Genomic DNA, 16,192 nt, shown 5'->3' on the forward strand with positions numbered 1-16,192 from the left:
TGACAAATAAGATTCATTTTCCACTGCTTTTTTCTGTTTTTCACTCATTTATTTGAATAATTCACGTACTTTACATTTTGAAAGAAATAATTATAGTAATCAGAATCTGGCTTTTTATGAGCTATAAATTTTGAGAAGCTACTTATTCCTACTGGCATCAATATAATTTTAACTAATAAATATCTTTAATCTACCAATTATATAACATACATATAATGACACAGAGCTACACGATTCTGTGGTTAATCATTACTGAATGTGCAGGAGTTGGTAATATAGACACTACCCCAGATCCCCAGATCTGAGTGAGTTATACATAAAAATATGTGGGAAAAGATAAATTTTAAAGAGCACTCCTTTTGGAAATAAAAGATAAAACAGAAATGAAAATGAGATGTTTTATTTTCCCTGAGCATTTTGTTTTTTTCAATTATGTGACAGTTTTGGGGACTAGTTTCTCTGTTTAGGATATAGACAAATGCTGGATTGCCAACTCAACAAAAGTGTTCCAAAGATCTAGGCCCTGAACTTGGGAGTGGGGGCACCAAGGTGTAGAGGTTATTCCTCTCTCTGGTCAAAGACATAGTTTGACATTTGAATACTATTTCTCACCTATAAAGCTATTTTTTCCATACTATTCCATGTCATTTATTTGAAATACAAAAATGTTTACTTTAAAACCCAGTCTAAATATCCTACTCCTCTCTAAGAAAAATTTTAGAGTGTGCATTCATGGTTAAAAAGAGATATATTAACCTGATAGGTGTACATTGGTTCAGCCTAAAGAAGTAGGATATTTTTTCTGTGCATTGTGATTCTGAAGTATGATACGTTTTCTGTGCATTGTGATTCTGATTATTCCTAAATAAAAGATGAAACATTTCATAGGTAGCACAGAGTGTGAATGAGGAAGGAAAAAGGAGATTCTTTATACCAAGGAGGAAATAAGTTTCCTGAGGCAGACTCCAGCAGCCTAAGGCCCCTGAGCAGTGGTTTAACATCCTCTTTCAATTGCCAAGAAGGCAGTCTAAGATGTACTTTCTATAAAATGAAAGTCTCAGGCGATCTCTAAAGCCCTATCTAGCTCTAAATTTCTAGAATTTTGAATGTTCCTGAATTTCAGCCTTTGCTTTACTTAGCCCAGGCATGTGTGGATTTGATCCACCTGATTTTTCTCCAACTACTTTTTCTCTTCCTCTGAAATCACAGTATGACTAGTTGGCTTTAGCTGACTGTCAGAAAAATGATCCTTCTTAGAAAAGGGCAAAAGAGAAAGCTAAGTGTTGTTGACAAGGGGGGAAAAAGCAAAATTAAGAAATTCTTTAAAATATTTAAAGAGGTTTATTCTGAGCCAACGTGAGTGACTATGGCCTGGGGAATAGTCTCAAGAGGTCCTGAGAAAGTGTGCCTGAGGCAGTCAGGTTACAGGCTGGCTTTATACATTTTAGGGGACAGGAATTGTCTGTAACATCATAAACCAATACATGAAAGGTATACATTGGTTCAGCCTAAAGAAGTAGGATATTTTGAAGCAGGTGGAGCTCCCAAGTCATAGGCAGATTCAAAGATTTTCTGATTGGCAATTGGTTGAAAGAGTTAGCTTTGTTTAAAGACTTGAAGTCAATAGAAAGAAATGCTTAAGATGAGGTGGGGTTGTGGAAGCCAAGATTCTTGTTATGTAGATGAAGCCTCCAGGTAATAGCCTTCAGAAAGAATAAATGGTAAATACTCACTTTTTTTTAAGCATAATTTTTGTATATAGTTTATGCAGCTGGAAACCATCATTCTCAGCAAAATACTCACTTTTGAGTGGTAAAAGGTGCCAGACTCTTAGCAAATCTCTCCAGGTCTGGGAAAGCCTTGACTATATTAATGAAGATTCTCTACAGATGCAAATTTCCCCCACAAAAGATGGCTTTACAGGGCCGTTTCAAAATATGTCAAAGAAATATAGTTGGGGTAAGATATTTTGATTTCCTTCAGGGCCTACTATCTGTCATGTGATGCTCTACCATAGTCAGGTTGGAATTTCGTATCTTATTGCCACAAAGAGTCTGTTTTGCCAGTCTTATAATCTCTATTTTAATGCTAATGCTGATCAGTTGTGCCTAAACTCCAAAAGGAAGAGGGCATAACAGGGTGTGTCTAACCTCCTTTCCCACCATGGTCAGGAATTCCATTTCTCAGGCTTCTCTGGGGTCCCCTTGGCCAAGAGGGTGTCCATTTGATCAGTTGGGGAGGGCTTAGGATTTTATTTTTGGTTTACTGTCTTTACTCTGGGAATGGTGGCCATTAGAATCTATATAGGTTACACTTTTGGTTGGTTTCTATTGACTGGGCTATTTCTGAGTTCTGTCAAGGTGGAATTAAGTTGTAGAAAATGAGAGAAGTGCATATAATTCTTATTCTTAGCAATGTAAATGGATTTTATCTGGTAAGTGTATACAGGATTTCTGGCCTGTAGAAAAGATTATGCCAAACATTACATTTTATTGCCTTTGAGAGTATTAACCAGCTTTGCATTTATTAGCAAATACCTTTAAATATCCCTGATTGCTCGGTCTTTGAATTCTTTAAACTTTCCAATAACGTCTTATTGGTTTATCCTTTAAATAAAGAGATAAACAAAATTTTTGACTTGTGTTGAATTGATATGAGTCATGATTTTCATCATTTTAAAAATTATACTTGAGGCCGGGCGCGGTGGCTCAAGCCTGTAATCCCAGCACTTTGGGAGGCCGAGACGGGCGGATCACGAGGTCAGGAGATCGAGACCATCCTGGCTAACACGGTGAAACCCCGTCTCTACTAAAAAGTACAAAAAACTAGCCGGGCGAGGTGGCGAGCGCCTGTAGTCCCAGCTACTCGGGAGGCTGAGCCAGGAGAATGGTGTAAACCCGGGAGGCGGAGCTTGCTCAAAAAAAAAAATTATACTTGAGCAGCAATTTAGCTAGTGAAATGTGTGTGTGTGTGTGTGTGTGTGTGTGTGTGTGTGTGAAAAAGAGAAAGAGCAGTTACTAAAGTCTTCTTTACTCATTTGTTAACATTTATAACCAAATATGATCAGCCACCCGCACTGGGCTTTAGCTATATTCACATTAAATCAGTATATTGTGTCTAATTTAGAAAGTTCATCATGGCCTAGGTGAATTGCTTTACAGCTTTATGGGGTTCAAGAAAGATCACAGAAGCTGGCATTTAATGTAATTATAGAATAATGATTACCACGTGTAAAAAATTTCTCAGTATAAAGAAGCCAGAACAAAACCTGTCTTCAAACTAAAGGGAGGTTATAAAAGGGCTAATTGGTTCAATTGTCATTTCCTCCCACTCAAGGTGTTCAGTCCTTGAACCTTTACCTTCCCTGGATGAGGAGTCTGTTTAGTAGCACTCTCAATGGAGAAAGAATTGGTGAGAGACACTGAGATAAAATAGATTGTGTTATCTGAACTTGAGAAATCTGAGAAAAAAGGACTGTAGCCCCAAGTGGAAATTTTGCTACTTACACCAGGGTGTTGTAGTAAATAATGTAATGCTAATTCAATATTAGTCTTTCATTAAATGCGTTAAGGCTTTAACCTCTGCTTTTGCTGTAGGGTTTCAAATAAATGGGTATGAGATTAATTACCACTTGTATTTTGGAATCAGGGACATTAGACTAGCTAATCTAATAGCAATCTGAGGAAAGGGTAATAATCCCAACCAGCGAGAGGCATAGCTGAATCCCTCTTAATTCAACGCAATCTGCATTTCTGCTTAAAATGTATTAATACTGTGTGTACCCTCTATAATCTTTATTCATACCTTCCTGCATTATCAGTAGAGAGACATGAATTACAAATTAACCTCCCAAACCACAATTCACTTTAGGCTAATAGGTTCTTGAATCACATACTTAAAATTGAGCCAACTCTTGCTGAAAGAAAACCTCATAAAACAATTTTCCAATGTGGAAAGGATGATGAAGTGAGGAGATAGGCAAGAGACAGAGTCTATTTTCCTTTGCAGTGATTACAATAGGATATTAAAAATGTAAAATGCAAAACCCCAAATGAATTTGTGGAATCAATTTTTTTTTATAAAGCAGAGATACTTTTTCTTTCACACCTTATTTTAAAATCCTAGAACATGATATTTATTGTGTTTATCTGTTTTCTACCTGAATAAAGTAGAAAATAGAGAATAGGTCTTACTCACGTTTGATCACTGAGATCTTACAATGCTTTTGGTTATTATCCTCATATGGTTTGGCTGTGTCCCCACCCAAATCTCATCTTGAATTGTAGCTGCCATAATTCTCATGTATAGTGGGAGGGACCCAGTGGTAGATAATTGAATCATGGGGGCGATTTCCCCCATACTGTTCTCGTGGTAGTGAATAAGTCTCACGAGATCTGATGGTTTTATAAGGAGAAACCCTTTTTGCTTGGTTCTCATTCTCTCTCTTACCTCCTGCTACCTAAGACACACCTTTTGCCTTCCACCATGATTGTGAGGCCTCCCCAACCAGGTGAAACTGTAAGTCCATTAAACCTCTTTTTCTTTATAAATTACCCAGTCTTGGGTATGTCTTTACCAGCAGTGTGAGAACGAATTAACACGTATCCTAAACTGTTGAGATGGAATTAAGCAATCACAGGGGAGGCAAAAGAATAGGAGACTGAGAAGAATCCAGGGCCATAATAAAACAGCAGGTCCCCTAGAATTGTGCAGTGCATAACCTGTACAACTGTATCTTTCAATCTTGAATGTTGCTAAGTTTAGCAATGAGAACTGGACTTCAAGCAGAATGGAAGTGTGATCCTAATTGGGGTGGCCAGACCTCATTGACTACTTCAATGCAGTTTGCATCCTTTACCCAGCAATGAGCAGGACTGACCCATACTAGCTCTTAAGCAGATGAAAGAAGGATATAATTATCCCTAGGGCAAAATGCATTCTTATTCTCATACAGTCGAATAATAGTTTGCTCTGTGTAGCAAGCTATTAAGTCCACCAGAAGCAGTGGACTCATAGTGAAAATTTCTACTTCCCTCTCTTGAAACTGTAAAGACGTGCCATAGAGGTAAAAAGACACCTTCCCACAGCCCGCTTCCCCCACCAACCTAGAAAGACCCAGATACATTCTGGAAGGACACTGAGCAAATGGTCAGCCTCATGTGGTGGTATTCTCCACAGTTCATGCCCTGGTATGGGAAATGTGGGGCTAAGGAGACTACATCTTCGAACTTCAGCTTGCTGCCGGACCTCCTGCCCTGTGCTCCACTCTTATTGCAGCAAAGTTCTTGCTTGAATCCTTTAAAGGAAAGGAATTTGTATTCTTTGCCTGTGTCTGTTGGCAACTTTCTGTCAGTCACTATCCCCCTAAGACAGCCATCCATCAGCACATCCCCGAAATTCAAACAACATCAACACCATCTACATCCCTGATGGGAAGTTTTGTTATCCTTTGCTTTTTTTTTTTTTTTTTTTTTTTTTTTTTTTTTTTTTTTTTTTTGTGTGTGTGTGTGTGTGTGTGTGTGTGTGTGGATTTTTCGTTCTAAGAATAGAGACTAGAAAATGAAGAGAAGATGAAAAAGGGAGTTTTATTTTACTGTATAATTAGTTAGATTCCTGTTAATAGAAGTTTTACATATTCTGTCTTTTTCTTTTCTTTTTTGACATCTCTGCAAGATTGATTCTGGCTGTTGCAGACCATAATTATAGGTCTATCCTCAGTGTATAAGATATTGATTTGCCTTCCTCAAGTAGTAAATTTTAGTGACAGGAATTATCTTTTGCCAATTTCTTTTGTACAATGCCCAGCTAGACATATAAAATAATTTTGGATATATTTTTTGATGATAAGGTGATTGAGAACAAGTTACTCAACTTTTCAGTTTTGCTGTCTATGATAAAGACAGCATAAATGGTGAGCTAAATGTTTTAAGAAACTTACTCAGAGTAGAAGGGTGTTATTGTATTAATTTATGCAGGCTGATTAGCACATAGTGCCTGGCTGATAGAAGGTAATCAATAAAGAGTAGTTGTAATTATTAGTGTTATTATTAACGTAAGTTGAAAATGAAAGGATTTACCTTAAGAGATGGTAGGTAGGCCTAGGGCTGTGTGCTGATCCATGGATGAGGAGATCCTGATAGCAGAATCTACGACCTGGACCTATGTCCTGGGGAAGAAAGAAGCAACTTGGATTTGGAATAATAATAAAAGTGAATGGCTTTGATTTATTAGGTATCTAATATATATTCTTTACCTTTGTCTCATGTAAGCTTCATAATAACACTACACAGTGTTTATTTTCCCTAGTTTTTGGTTAGTAAGCTGTAGCCCAATGACTTGCCCAAGGTTACACAGCTCATAAGCAATGGGGATGATCAACATGAAGTCACGTCTGTCTACTTGACTGTTTTTACTTTTCAACTTACTGAATGAAAAGAGGCCCATGCAAGCCTTCTTTACTACAGGTTCCAAAATAAATATAAAATGATGATGAGCCTGCATATTTATTTATGCCTGTTGCTACTTTCCAACTTTCGTGTTTACTCCCCACTGTCAAGACGATGTTTTTTGAGCTGAACAACGGAAGGCTGTAACAGGAGCCATGCCGTACGCAGAGGAGGAAAGACAACTTACAATGTGATGATGGAGAAAAACTGCAATAGCAAGATGGTCCTCCAGATAAACCAAATCCCACCCACCTGTCCATATCAGCTGTCCCTACCGGAATAGGTTATTTTCCGTTATTCCAGTCTCCACACTCTCCATGTTGTGAAATTTCTGCAGCACTAAGACCCATACGCCAACACTCTTAAAACTGTATCATCTTGTATTACTTGCTGATTAGAATTTCAAAATAAAGTTAGAGGTGTCATAGATCACATGCCTAAATGGAACCTTTTACAGATAGAACCATAGAGCTTCTTGTATGCTGGGCGTGTCTTCCTAACTAGATCGAAGGGCAGGGATTATGCCCTACTCACCTTTATAGACCCCCTTTCTCACACTCTAACATAGCGGTGGGTACTCAGAATATACTAGATGATTAGATCACTACCATATTTTACCAGGAAAACAATATACGTTAAAAAAATAGTTTTGTGGGCTTTTTCTTCCCCCTGTGTCTTTAAATTTTCAGGTTGTTTTACTCCCTTGCTCTGGGGAGTATGTATGTTTCACTTCGGACACATCAAAAGCCAATGTAGAATGTTTTATGTTCTCCAAAATGTCCTTCTCTCTTTGTTCAGCAGGCACACTGGGGTCCTCTTATTTCTTAATAATTATCTGTTGTTGAAATAATATTGTAGCCTTTCATTGATAATAAACTGGCAATCATGTAAGCACATAATGTAAGCTTTGACTTTAAAAAAAAATTGTTTTAAAAGGTAGTGTGTGGACACAGATTAAAATGTTAAGTGCATAAAGTTTTTTTAAAGTCCCGGTTTCCTTCCTAAAGAACAATCACTGTTACCCACTCTATCATTTCAGAAGAGGTGTGTTGTCTTAGTCTACTCTGGTTGCTATAACAAAATACCTTAGACTGGGTAATTTATAAACAATGGAAATTCATTTCTGACAATTCTAGAGGCTGGGAAGTCCAACATCAAGGTGCCGACAGCTGTAGTGTCTGGTGAAGACTTGCTCTCTCCTTCCAAGATGGCATCTTCTTTCTGTGTCCCCACATGGTGGAAGGGCAAAAAGGATGAACTCTCTCCCTCAGTCACTTTCATAAGGACACCAATCCTTTATAAATCACCTCCTAAAGGACCCAGCTCTTAACAGTGTTGCACTGGGGACTTTCAACATGAATTTGGAGAGGCGCAAACATCAAACAACAGTACATATATATGAAAAAATATTCTCTGTCTCTGTCTCTCTCTCCCCTCACTCTTTACTCTCCAACAAATATGATAGCATATTAGTCACATTCTTTTGCAAAACATTCTTTTTATTTTTTCACTCAACAATATATGTTGGTGATCATTTATTAGCACAGACAGACCTACCTCAATATTTTAATGGTTGCTTAATATATCATTCCATTATCCTTCCAAAGACCCAGATATGGCCTCTCTCTTGCTTTAGGCTAGTTAGGGTATTTCCAATCTTTTGGAATTATAAAACGCTGCAATTAACATCCTTTTATACGTATAATTTCAAGCATGTAGGAGAAGTTCCCATAGAATCAAAGGGTTTTTGACGTGAAATTTTGAAAGATATTGACAAATTATTTTTGAAAATGGCTGTGTCCTTTCATTTCTCCATTAGCACTATTTGAGAGTGTCTTGGTAAGACAGTGTGTTATCAATTTTTTTATATTTGTCAATCCAATGGGTAAAAAATGGTTTCTTTGCATATTTTGTAAGTTGAGTGCTTTTGCAAATGTTTGGAGTTAATATACTTTCTTTTTCTATGAATTGTCAAGATACTATGGCCATTATCTATAGAGAGAGACCATGAAAGAAAGAAAAAATCTTTTCCCCTGCTTTTGGAACAAAGGGATCCCACACTTTCATTTTGCACTGAGCCCAAAAATTATATAGTCAGCCCTGGCTATTCTCAACCATATACAGTATACTTTTGTTATTTCTTTATCTTTATGTAAACCATATTATGTGTATCCTGCATCTTGCATTTTCATTAAATTTTTTGTATCAGGGCTTCATCTGTGTTAAAAGTTGTAATAGTAGCTCAGTACAGATAATGGTTCTTTGAATATACTTGGACATATCTCTGGGTGCCCCCGTTCAGGGATATTTTTAGGGATGGTGTGTACACATAAGCGTGTACAGTGTGTGAGTGTGTGTGTGTGTGTGTGTGTGTGTGTGTGTGGTTTCCTGGTCATAGGATATGCATATTTTTACTTTACTATGACAAAATTGTTATCCAAAGTGGTTGTAGAAAGCTACATAGCATAGATACACACACACACACACACACACACACACATATATATATACACACACAGTTTGTTTTGCAGTGATCTCCATCCTTACCAGCACTTTAGTATAAAACTTTAACTCATTGTGGTTTTAACTTGAACATCCTCGTTATTTAAAAGGTTGGGCACTGTTCATTTATTTCATAGCTATTTGGGCTGACTCTTCTGTGAAGTGTTTATTCGTATGTTTTACCACTGCTTTGTGGGGAGGCAGGCTTTTCCTTTTTGCTTATCTTTGCATTTAGGAATCTTTTGATTAAGAAGTGTTATTAATTTTAACTCCGTTAACTTTCCTATTTTCATTTACATTTTTTCTTTTTGGGTCTTGTTTTCATCATTTTTTTCCTTCTCCAAGCTCATAGAAATATTCTATATTTTTCCCCAAAGTCTTAAGTTTGTGGTTTCCATATCTACATCTTTTTTCCCTTTTATTTATTTTTGTGTATGCTTTCTTGTGTCGTTGTTGTCCACATGGAAAAAAAATGATCATAACATCATTTATTGAGCAAACCATTCTTTCCTCACTGATCTGTAGTGTCATTCCAGTTATACACTAGATTTCATTTTATGTACAGGCTTGTTTCTAAATGCTCTGTGCTGATCCACTGGTCTAGTCTATGTTCCTGAGCAGTATTATGCTCTCTTATATACAGGGCAATGAAAACTGGCAAAACAGCTCCCCTCATCTTGTTCATCCTCTACAGGAGTGTTTCAGCTATTCTTGTGCTTTGCTTCTCCAGAAAACTTTTAGAATCTACTTATCAAGTTCTATAAACAACTCTGGATTGAATGTGAAAGGAATTGCATTTAATTTATACAGAGCAATTTGAAGAGAAATGACCAAATTTTTAATATGTTGTATCTTTCTATCACAAACGTTTTACATATACAAAATAAATATAGGGCCAGGTGTGATGGCTCATGCTTGTAATCCCAGTATTTTGGGAGGCCAAGGTGAGCAGATCACTTGAGCCCAGGAGTTCAAGACCAACCTGGGCAACATAGTGAGAACTCATCTCAAAAAATAATGATAGATAAATAAATAAATAAATAAATAATATATGCATCTAAATATGTTTACCTTAATGTATTTTAATAACATACATAAGTTCAAAGAAGTCTTGCGCAAGTTTTGTTAGATTTTTTTCCTGGATGCATTATGATTTTGTTGGTATTTTAGGTGCTCTGATTTGTAAAATTATGTCCATATTCTTGAGGAGTTTCTATATAAACAATCTTATTACCTGCAAATAACAAAAGCTTAGCATTTCCTTTTATAATTTCTACGTTTTATTTTTCCTTATCTTACTGTACAATGTTGAATCAAAGGCATCGTTGTTGTTTTTTATTTTAAAGGGAATAAGGTTAATTTTTTATTAGTAAGTATTGTATGTGCTACAAATTTTTGGTAGGTACTCTTTCTAAAACAGCAATCATCACAGAGTAAGTTACACTGTGATAGCAAACAATATCCAGATCATGGGGGCTTACTGCAACAAAGATGTCTATTTCAGTTTCATAATGTGGAAACTGAGCTGGCCTCCACTCTGTTTCATTTTTGCTCCGTGTGCTTTTTTATTGTGCAATGGAAGTTGAAAAAGCAACATTTATTTAGAAGTGAGACCTTTCAGGAGGGGATAGGAGAGAAGAATGACGGATAAAACATGTATTAGCTCTTAAAGCCTCTGCCAAGACTTAGTAAACATCATGTCTGCTTTCGTGCTACTCCTGGCAGAGCAACTCACATGGCCCAGGCTGGATGTCAGCCAACCAGGAAGTACACTCCCCTTACAGGGAGGAGGTGTGTACAAATATTTGGGAACAATAATTCCTTGCTCCTTCTATTAAGAAGAACTATTATTTTAGTATGAGGTCTTTGGAGAGATAGGAGACCACATATGTTTAAAGTTCATCCAATACTATTGAAATAATTATTTAATTTGTTAATTTCATGAATTAAACTAGATTTTCCAATGCAAAATATATTTTGCATTTATAGGATGAATGCAAATTTATCATGGTGTGTTATATTTTTCATATATTCTTGGATTCAGTTTGCCAATATTTTTAAAGGATTTTTGCATCTATATTCATGAGTAAATCATTTTTTCTGTCTTGGCCCTTTTCAGAGCATCTCCTTATAAATAGACATATCTCAGAGGCAACTACAGAATGTGGACAGGAAGGAAGAAGTTTTCAGACATGTGGTAGAACTGGGCAAGTTCTGAGCTCAGTTCTGGACAAAGCACAAGCAGGTACCAGGTCCCAGAGCAATGCCTCATCTGTAATGGTCTCCTCATTAATCTGAAGCCCTGTGTATTGAAAAAAAGCACATGATAATACATAGATTGAAAAATAACAAGATGTGATTAGGAAATCATTTTGAAATACCTAAATTGGGAGATGCTATGAGGATAAAATATGTATATTCTATGCAAAGCAGAAAGCCCAAAATGCTCTGGTTCACTAATTAAAGTATTTTTCTATTTTCTCATCCCTTTTCTTCCTAACTGTGGGGTGACTCCTGGCGAGATCTACCCTCCACTGCCGGCTTCTGCACAAAGTCGAGAAATCAATATTATAATCATGCACTGTTTCCATAGCAAGTGCTCCTGCAGCTCTGAGCAAAACAGCACTTTCCAAACCCTGCCAGAGTATATGTGGCAAAGAAAGATTAATTAGCCACTCACTAATTGACAGTATTTCCCTCTACATCTGCTTGGGCCTGATGTGAGTTTAAATGTCTCTATTAAGTGCCTGAAGCTGATTGCACATGTATAAAACTTAATGTCCCTTCTGAAACCTCAGAGATGTCTGAGATCTGGGTTCCCTCTCTAAACAGTAGAGATGTGGGTAAAAGGCTTAGCATGGACGGCAATTCTGGAGAGGCAACAGAGAACAGTTAGATTAGGGGTTGGGGTCAGGTAGAAGTGCAGGAGGGTGGAGTGGGAGAGCTGAGGTGTAGCTCTAGTTCTTCAATAACCTGCCATGTGGCTGGCAAACCACGCTGCTTCTGTGGACTTCTCTTCTCGCCCAGGTGTGAGATTCGACCAGTGCTTTTCTAACTGGGTTTTCAGAATCCAAGAGAATCAGGGTCCCCTTAAGAAAATTCTAGGCCGGGCGCGGTGGCTCAAGCCTGTAATCCCAGCACTTTGGGAGGCCGAGACGGGTGGATCACGAGGTCAGGAGATCGAGACCATCCTGGCTCACACGGTGAAACCCCATCTCTACTAAAAAATACAAAAAACTAGCCGGGCGAGGTGGCGGGCGCCTGTAGTCCCAGCTACTCAGGAGGCTGAGGCAGGAGAATGGCATAAACCCGGGAGGTGGAGCTTGCAGTGAGCTGAGATCCGGCCACTGCACCCCAGACTGGGCGACAGAGCAAGACTCCGTCTCAATAAAAAAAAAAAAAAAAAGAAAATTCTAGACTCTAAAGCATATGATTAAACCAGGGCTGTTCAACAGAACTTCTGTCCAACAGAGCTTTCTGCAATGATGGAAATGTAAGATATCCATGCTGCCTGATAGGTAACCACTCATCACTTATGGCTACTGGGTCCTAGAATTGTGTATAATGTGTCTAAGAAACTGAATTTAAAAGATTTTTAACTCGCATAGAGCTATCTTAATTTAAATTAATTAAAATTAAATAAAATATAAAACAAGAATGGCTACCATATTGGACTGTGTGGCTCTGGAGGGTCTGGGCTCAGGCCTAAGTGAACAGTGTCCAGGGCTTAACCGAAACTGCAGTGATGTTATTTTAAAGAAAATCCTAAAGAGGAAGCAGATTCAATCATGAGGCTACTCCCACCCACCTCTTTAGCCTGTCAGTATCTCTATCTCCAAAGCCTACTCCTGCTTCAACCAGACACATCTGCCTTTGCTTGCAAAAAATTTGCTTCTGAAATCGTTTTCCCTGAGCAAAAGGACATTTGCAGCTAAAGGACAGCTAAAAGCCATTTGCAAAACACCGGATTAAATAATCTCCAGAGTTCTTGAACATTGCAAGATTCAAATCCCCCAGTCCTAATCTCCCTTTGTACATGGCAGGGACCAAACATACATTCCTGGGTGTGGCATGGGAGAGGGTGGCCTTCCCTGTGGTCCCACCCCACTTTGCCTGGCATCGGGGAGACGCCAGTGTCACTGATGTAGTGTCTAAGCTGAAGAGCATCCCGGCTCCTCCGACAGGGCAGAAGCCTTCCATGATGCTCACAGCTGCTCCCCCGGAACTGCTCATGGCTCTTCATAGCTTCTGCTCACCCTACACACTCAGACCATAGAAAGAAAACAGACCACAGGCCAGAAAAAATCTCAATGCATTTCTCAGCCTAAGTCTCTTTTCCCATACAGGTGAGAAGGAAAGACCAAAGATTGCCGAAGGAGTGATGCTCAGGGCTCTGCCACAGCTGCCCAGGGACGCAGGGAGGCTCTGAGGCCAGGCGCCCCACCACCATGGCCCTTTGGGGACTGTTGCTCCAGGGGCTGGGGCAGGGATGGTGATGAAGTGTGGGGGAGGTTGGTCAAAGCAGGGAGCCTGAGCTGCTCCTTTCCTTGCATTGAGATGTCAATGCCATCTATGAGATAGAAATCTCACATAGAAAAATATGTTTGGAAAATGATGGAGAAGTTAGGTTTAGAGTATTTCACGTCTCAGAACCACCTAAACAATCAGCAAACTACATGATGGAAAGCCTGTCTTGTAGAAAGTGCCAATCTCTGTCTGTGACTGTTGGAGAGAAGGGAGGGACAGATTTTATAGCTCCTAGAGGCATCTTGCAGGTGAGGGGTTGTAGGGAAAGCAAACTTCTCAGACAGGCCAGTGTTCACATAGTTCCTTCAATTTCAGTTCCTCGGTCTCCCTTCAAAGTGCCACCCCCAAAGGTAAGTAACACTCAGTAGCCCTCCAGAAGGTTTTTGTAAAAGGAAATGGCTTTGATATTTCATCTTTCTCAACCACACTGAAACAAACAGTGTGGCCTGTCGAAGTCAATATTTTAAAAAAAGAATACAACTGAGAGAACCACACTATTGTATATATTTTCCCAACCTCTCATTCTCACTTGGAGCTCAAATTGTTGACAGGAGTTTTGTGTTTTGCTGTGTGCTTGGGAGGGGATTTGGGGAAAACAGTGTGGCATTACGGGGAGGGCTTGTCACAAGAGTATCATTTGCTATAGTTTTTTTTTTTTTTTGGCTTTATCACATTTCTGGTTGTCTCTTCTTATGGCTGGAACATGTTAAGTCACTTTCACCAAGCAAAATAACTAACACAATACGAATCTTAAGACACTAAATTATAATAGTAAGCATGGACACTTCCTTCTCTCCTGCCCTCTGGGCCTCTCTCATGTAGCACAGCCATCTACATCTCTGTTACACACACAGAAAGCAAACAGCCGCCCTTCTTATTCCTCTTGTTCCAGCAATATGAATATTCTTTACAACCAGTTAAGCAGAAAGAGAAGGTCTGAAGCCTGCAGCTACCCTGTTGTTTGGTTAGAAACACCGTCTGCCTGGGAGCGGTGACTCACGCTTGTAACCCCAGCACTTTAGGAGGCTGAGGCGGGCGGATCACTTGAGGTCAGGAGTTTGAAACCAGCCTGGCCAACACGGTGAAATCTCGTTTCTACTAAAAATACAAGCATGAGCTGGGCATGGTAGTGGGTGCCTGTAGTCCCAGCTACTCAGAGGCTGAGGCAGGAGAATTGCTTAAACCCAGGAGGCGGAGGTTGCAGTGAGCCGGGATCGTGACACTGCACTCTAGCCTGGACAACAGAGTGAGACTCCATCAAAAAGAAAGAAAAAAGAAAAATAAGAAAGAAAGAGAGAGAGAGGAAAGAAAGAAAGATGAAAGAAAGAAAAAAAAGAAAGAAAGAAAGAAAAGAAAGAAAGAAGAAAGAAAGAGAAAGAATAAAGAAAAGAAAAGAAAGAAAGGGTGAGAGAAAGAAAGACCATCCACAGTCTTACCAACTTACTTTCCACCTCTTTATCCATCCACCAGCCACTGAGGGCTGTAGGGAGTTTCCTCAGGGTTTTCCTTCAGAGACAAAAGTCGATCAGATGGCCCCACCTCAATCACTGATGCCAGGCACCGTCAATGCAAAGGTCTCCGTCAAGACTCTCCCAAGAGCAGCTGCCTTCAGTTGAGCACCATTCCCCTCCCCAACTTTTGGGGCAAGTTTTGCTGGCATGTCACCTGTTCAGTGTGTGTCTCCACTCAACTTGAGTCTCTAGGATAATGATAACATTTCCCCATTCAGTTAGCCAGTTACCTCCAGAAATGGAAGTAACCGAAACTGGAACTGCAACTACAGTGATGTTATTTTAAAGAAAATCCTGGGCCGGGCGTGGTGGTTCATGCCTGTCATCTCAGCACTTTGGGAGGCCGAGGTGGGTGGATAACAAGGTCAGGAGATCAAGACCATCCTGGCTAACAGGATGAAACCTCGCCTCTACTAAAAATGCAAAAAAATTTCCTGGGCGCGGTGGTGTGCTCCTGTAGTCCGGTTACTCAGGAGGCTGAGGCAGGGGAATCGCTTGAACCTGGGAGTCAGAGGTTGCAGTGAGCCAAGATAGTGCTACTGCACTCCAGCCTGGGCAAGAAAGCAAGACTCCATCTTAAAAAAAAAAAAAAAAAAAACCCAGAAAAGAAAGAAAGAAAGAAAAAAGAAAAGAAAATCCTAAAGAGGAAGCAGAATCAATCATGAGCCTACTCCCATCCACCCACCTCTTTAGCCTGTGAGTATCTCTATCTCCAAAGCCTAGCACAGGCTCTGATTCATGGCAAATGAACGAATAAATGAATGCTCTAAGCTGTACAGAGCTGGAAAGTAAGGCAATATTTTCAAATTAGATGCTGAAAAAATAATTGGCATAGCTCCTTTTCTTCCACATATTTTTAGTTTTTGGCCTAGGTTATAATTAAGTTAAAGATTTCTTCCTGGGGTGACTTCTCAAGTACAATAAAATAGGCAGACTTTGTCTACAGTGTCCCGTCCTTGCATTCAGCAGCTCCATGCTTGTTCTTACAGGACTGGGAGATGCTATTTTCTACCTAAAAGATTGGGATGGGAAAGGCCACGTTATGAATGGAGGTCTCTCCACAGTGAGAACTCCTGCAGGCTCCTGTGCTCAGTAACTGTGCTGACTGCTTTGGAGGCTGCTTCTGCTAGTGGCTCAGTATGAGAGGCCTGGTTCTAATGGCAATGTGCAAGGTTAGGTTGTTGAGTCCATCAGTTAATAGCTGTG

This window comes from Macaca thibetana, chromosome 17 (assembly GCF_024542745.1).
Source record: "Macaca thibetana thibetana isolate TM-01 chromosome 17, ASM2454274v1, whole genome shotgun sequence".
NCBI lineage: Eukaryota > Metazoa > Chordata > Mammalia > Primates > Cercopithecidae > Macaca > Macaca thibetana.